Consider the following 6,123-nt stretch of genomic DNA (forward strand, 5'->3'; position numbering starts at 1 on the left):
GTTAATGACAAGTTAACAGGTCATACTCTAAAGTATTTCCACCCTTCTTTTCCAGGCCGTCTTTCTTCATTTAAAAGCACCGAAATCTGGAGTGTCCGGGTAGCGCTCTCGCTTCTCACCGCTGCAACCCGAGTTTGATCCCCGTGATCGGCAGTGGTTATATGTGAGGGGGTATGGCGGTCGCCCGCTCGGACACGTGGGTTTCCTCCGCAAATGAGCCATAGCGTAAACATCCATGCATCGAAGGACCCCATTGGTAATAAGATTTCGAGCTTTCATGGGCTATCTTTGGTATTTATGTATGTATACATGTATATACCGAATAAACATTTATTTATTTAACTTGTTTTTTATGATTGTACGAGATCGATGTCAATCGTTTTCATTTATTCTTCAAAATACATTTAAACTCTTCTAAATGACCACATGCAGTACACTGGAATTATCCTCTGTATACTTTAGAGCCAATAAAATACGGAAAGAAAACTGTAAATTTTCTGTCTCGCCATTTTTCAGACATATTGGATTTTTTCGATGCATCAATCAATACAATATTATAATCATTTATTTATGTTACCGCGGTTCTGCAGTTTTGACGTGTTACAAACGTACTCTTACAAAACTTTAAATTCATTCACTCAACCTTAAATTGTGCTAAAAGTTAAAACCATCTTGATTAAGCCTCACACATTCAATTTTACTGGGTAGCGTATCTCAAAAGTGTATAGAACTGCACCAATAGACGTTAGAAGCCCGCCCCCCCCCCCCTCTCTCTCTCTCTCCCGGATATATTGATCACAAGAATTCTACTTCTAATAACTATTTCATGCAGAGACACCCCTATCTTTTCTTTTTTATTGGAGAGAAATATTTAAAATTTAAGACCTTGATCCTAATGTTCTGTCAACAATTTTGTCTTGGTCTATGACAAATCATTTAATAATACCGATAAAGAAATAACATTGCAAATTATGTTTTAATAAATTGTTAACAATGAAGTATGTGCAACTTGGACTATTGTCATATAGACAGTATATTTTAAGAATACAACACCTTAAAACGAATTTGATTATTTTGCCATTATTCAAGAATTTTAAAATGATTATTTCTATCTTACTTCTTTTGTAATCATAATTCACGAGGTGCAGAAAATTGATCTGTACACCAATCTCTAGTATTGTCCAAAATAATTAAGTATATTTATATCACAAGATCTCACCTTTTTTTTTTTTTTAAGTTAAGCATATTTTGCACTTTCACAACAATTTAGAAAATTGCGGAAATCACAGTATAGTGTGACGTCACAGAAACACACGCAACCACCATCAATATGGCATCATAATAATCAACGATCGATGCGATGGCATATGTAATCAATTTTATTAATTTTTAACTGCAAGAAAATACATATTGATACATGTACTTTCAACAAGATACACATTACAAAATATATAACATTAAAAGGATTAGATGACATTTGACGATAAAACAGTAATTCGAGAATCACGTTCCCGACTCTATAGAAGCGATTGATTCAGTATAAAAAGTAAAACTGTATCTGTGTACATGAAGGAAATAATTCAAACAATTTACAAAAGTTCACAGAAAAAAGATTTTTAATATAATGGGACACAGAAACTCCAAGATTTTACGTTGGACCCGCACAATTCTTCATGTCTTATTTCACTCAGTTTGGATCCATTGGGGATCCGGGTTAAAATAGACCCTCAGTACCCCTTGCTTGTCGGATGAGACCGCAAAAACCGAGGTCCCGTGTCACAGTAGGTGTGGCACGATAAAGACCCCTCCCTGCTCAAGGGTCGTAAGCGCCGAGCAAAGGCCTAAATTTTGCAGCCCTTCACTGGTGCCGGCAGTGGTGATGTCTCAATATGAGTGAAATAACAATAATATTCAATCACTCAGTTTGATGTGCAATTTTCCCGGCACCATTTTGATATTCCCATGATGACTTGTGAGTAAATGTCGAGGCATTTTTTCAGTACACTGAAAAAAATGCATTGTATGGTACGCTGTTTTCTCACCAATAATCTTTGATGAAAAGTCGATTTATGTATATCAAGAAAACACAGAGGCCAGCTAGCGTGTTCATACCGTAATATAGATACATTCCCAGTGTTTTTGCCTCTAATAACTTTACAAATTGTAATGATAGCCATTTCATAATGAATGCGCTGCGGTTGTGAACAGTGCGCGTATGAATCTATATAGACATGCAGTACGTCTATCAATTAAACGGCTGTGCATTCCGACAGAATCAAGTAGAATTAATGTAAATATAAGTCTTCTTTTTTTTGAAAATGCATCATGTCCGCTCATGTCTTACCGGCATTTATAATTTATGTCTTACCGGCGTTTATAATTTATGTCTTACCTGTGTTTAAAAATGTAGAATCATTTGATGAATGTTGATATGATCACAGCCACACTTTTGAGATACAGGTACACGTGTCATATCTAAATTAAGTTTGTATGAAATGATTCTATCACCAGTAAATTACAAAAAATGAAGCTATCAGACTTAGACAAGACAACTCTATTGCTACATATAAATTACCTCATGTAAAGCTGTAATCGCTATTAAAAACTCTAAAATATACAAACAAAACAAAAATATAAAGTACCAGCCACATCAAGCATGCAATACCGACATGTGAATACCGACATGGTCATGTGAATACCAACATGTGAATACCGACATGGTCATGTGAATACCAACATGTGAATATCGACATGTGAATGGCAAACTACTGGGACCCTGATAATTACACTCCAATGGGTTACAGTTCTGGTCAGCTTAAACTTTGTATATGCCATTCCATTACTGTAGAAATCGTTGTGAAACAATCCATCACTCTCATCTATCTCACACAAACATGTCCATTCCAACAAAACAACAATTACCAATAATCATTCAAACAGCTAAATGAATGCACATATTACGGTGGTGATCACAAAAATGTTATCACATTTCCTGTGTACTAATTGCTAGCTTGAACAGTCACCAATCTAGTATAGATTACAGAACAAAATTTTCTATTCAGATTGCCTAGCAATATTAATTAATATTTTACACACAAATCAACATCAAACTTAAAATATTTCCTAGAAATAGAAGTAATTACATGTTGTTTTTTCTGTAACAGGGAGGAACAACCCCTGAATCTCTAGTCAGGGGCACTATGAACTGAGCATCGAATCCCGCTGACCATTACATTCCTTCCGTAAATGTACACGATCCAGAATTTGAGACTACATAAAATGTGTTTTCTTCACTTTATCTATCTAAATTAATTATCACTTTATTCATATAGTTAAATGTATGTAGTGAGCCTTTCCACAAACATTTATCGAAGAAATGGAACAGGTTTAATATGATTCAAGGACTGCAGTTTGCAAGTTATATTATATGAATATGAAAAAGACACAAAACAATTTCATTTCACAACCCAAGAAGTTACTATGTAATATACATGATAACAATAGAATCAAGAAGTTACTATGTAATATAAATGATAACAACAGAATCAAGAAGTTACTATGTAATATACATGATAACAACAAAATCAAGAAGTTACTATGTAATATACATGATAACAACAGAATCAAGAAGTTACTATGTAATATACATGATAACAACAGAATCAAGAAGTTACTATGTAATATACATGATAACAACAAAATCAAGAAGTTACTATGTAATATACATGATAACAACAAAATCAAGAAGTTACTATGTAATATACATGAACAATAGAATCAAGAAGTTACTATGTAATATACATGATAACAACAGAATCAAGAAGTTACTATGTAATATACATGATAACAACAAAATCAAGAAGTTACTATGTAATATACATGATAACAACAGAATCAAGAAGTTACTATGTAATATACATGATAATAACAAAATCAAGAAGTTACTATGTATTATATACATGAACAATAGAATCAAGAAGTTACTATGTAATATACATGATAACAACAGAATCAAGAAGTTACTATGTAATATACATGATAACAACAGAATCAAGAAGTTACTATGTAATATACATGATAACAATAGAATCAAGAAGTTACTATGTAATATACATGATAACAACAGAATCAAGAAGTTACTATGTAATATACATGATAACAACAAAATCAAGAAGTTACTATGTAATATACATGATAACAACAAAATCAAGAAGTTACTATGTAATATACATGAACAATAGAATCAAAAAGTTACTATGTAATATACATGATAACAATAGAATCAAGAAGTTACTATGTAATATACATGATAACAACAGAATCAAGAAGTTACTATGTATTATATACATGAACAATAGAATCAAGAAGTTACTATGTAATATACATGATAACAACAGAATCAAGAAGTTACTATGTAATATACATGATAATAACAAAATCAAGAAGTTACTATGTATTATATACATGAACAATAGAATCAAGAAGTTACTATGTAATATACATGATAACAATAGAATCAAGAAGTTACTATGTAATATACATGATAACAATAGAATCAAGAAGTTACTATGTAATATACATGATAACAACAGAATCAAGAAGTTACTATGTAATATACATGATAATAACAATAGAATTGATTTAGTAAAAACAAATCTGCACACATCATGCATGATCACACACCAGAGGACCATCTACTTTTCAAATACTATTGAACTTTTGACCTATATACATATTAATATCATATGATCACACTCACCAGAGGCTAGTCTATAGTACATTAGATCAGTACTGTATTCTGTGAAGGCTCATATAAGCATGAATGCCTGCTGCCGAATCCTAGTATGTATTAAGTGCATGATAAAAATATGTTTAAAATATTATTGGACTTCCCAAATAACAGGCCCACAGGCTTTATTGGTCACCTGAGTATTAGTTAAAAGTATTGCTAGTCCCAAGGGCTATGAAATATAATAGTTTTCCCGTTCTGCATATTTAAGCTAAATTCTAATACTTAGCAGAAGTAATAAGTATACATCAAAATGTTTTCTTAAAACTTAAATGCCCCTGAAAATGCCTAAACTGATGAAAATCTTTATATAATGTAATATATTTAACATTAACACGATATGACTAATTTGGACCCATTCTAGAGTCAAAATGCTGAGGTTGCAAAATTCACAATATTTGGTAAATCCTTTTCTGCTTTTCCTAAATTTATATGCATTTAATTTTTTAAACAGAATCAGCAAAATCAAAAGAAGTCTTTTTAGTGATAAAGACAATAATAACTATAATAATTTTGACCCCACCCTGGAACAAAAACCCCTACCCTGGATCATGAAATTTACAATTTTGGTATAGGACTACCTGCTCCTTCTAAATATCTATCTAGTTTCAATTCAATATCATTAGCATTAATGAAGATGTTATTCAAACGATCACTATATGCCAAATTTGGCCCCACCCTGGAGTTAGAACCTCTACCCCGAGGATCATGAAATTTACAATTTAGGTAAAGCCTTCTTCCTCTACATGACTATGCATTAAGTTTTCTTACAGATATACTGTAACAGTTTTAGAGAAAAAGATTTTTGAAATTTGGTCAATTTTTGGCAGATTTTGCCCCACTCCTAAGTCCCAAGAGAAAAGGAGTCCTGAAATTTACAATTTATGCTCCTTGTCATAAAGATGCTTCATACCAAATTTGAAAAGAATTGGAATAGTACTTATCACAAAGTTTTTAAAAATACCCAACTGTTAACACAGATGAACGATGACGGATGCAGACCAATAGCAATAGGTTACCTGAATGACTGCTTCACTGTGCGGACAGAAGGCACTTGTGCCATGATTCTGCACACTGCAGCAATACTAAAACAATAACACACTGTTAGATAAAATCATGTTAAAAATCATTTAGAACTTATCAGAGTATAACTAAAGACATTCTGTATACCTTCAAAGATTATCAATGTATCTACATAGTCTGTTACAAATACATGTAGGTGTCTATTGATTATGGGAACAATCTGTTACAAATACAGGTATCTGAATGTCACATTTCTGAAACTACGATATTGGGGCATATACATATTAAATCTACACCATATACTCAAGTTA

This window comes from Ostrea edulis, chromosome 9, assembly GCF_947568905.1.
Source record: "Ostrea edulis chromosome 9, xbOstEdul1.1, whole genome shotgun sequence".
Taxonomy (NCBI): Eukaryota; Metazoa; Mollusca; class Bivalvia; order Ostreida; family Ostreidae; genus Ostrea; species Ostrea edulis.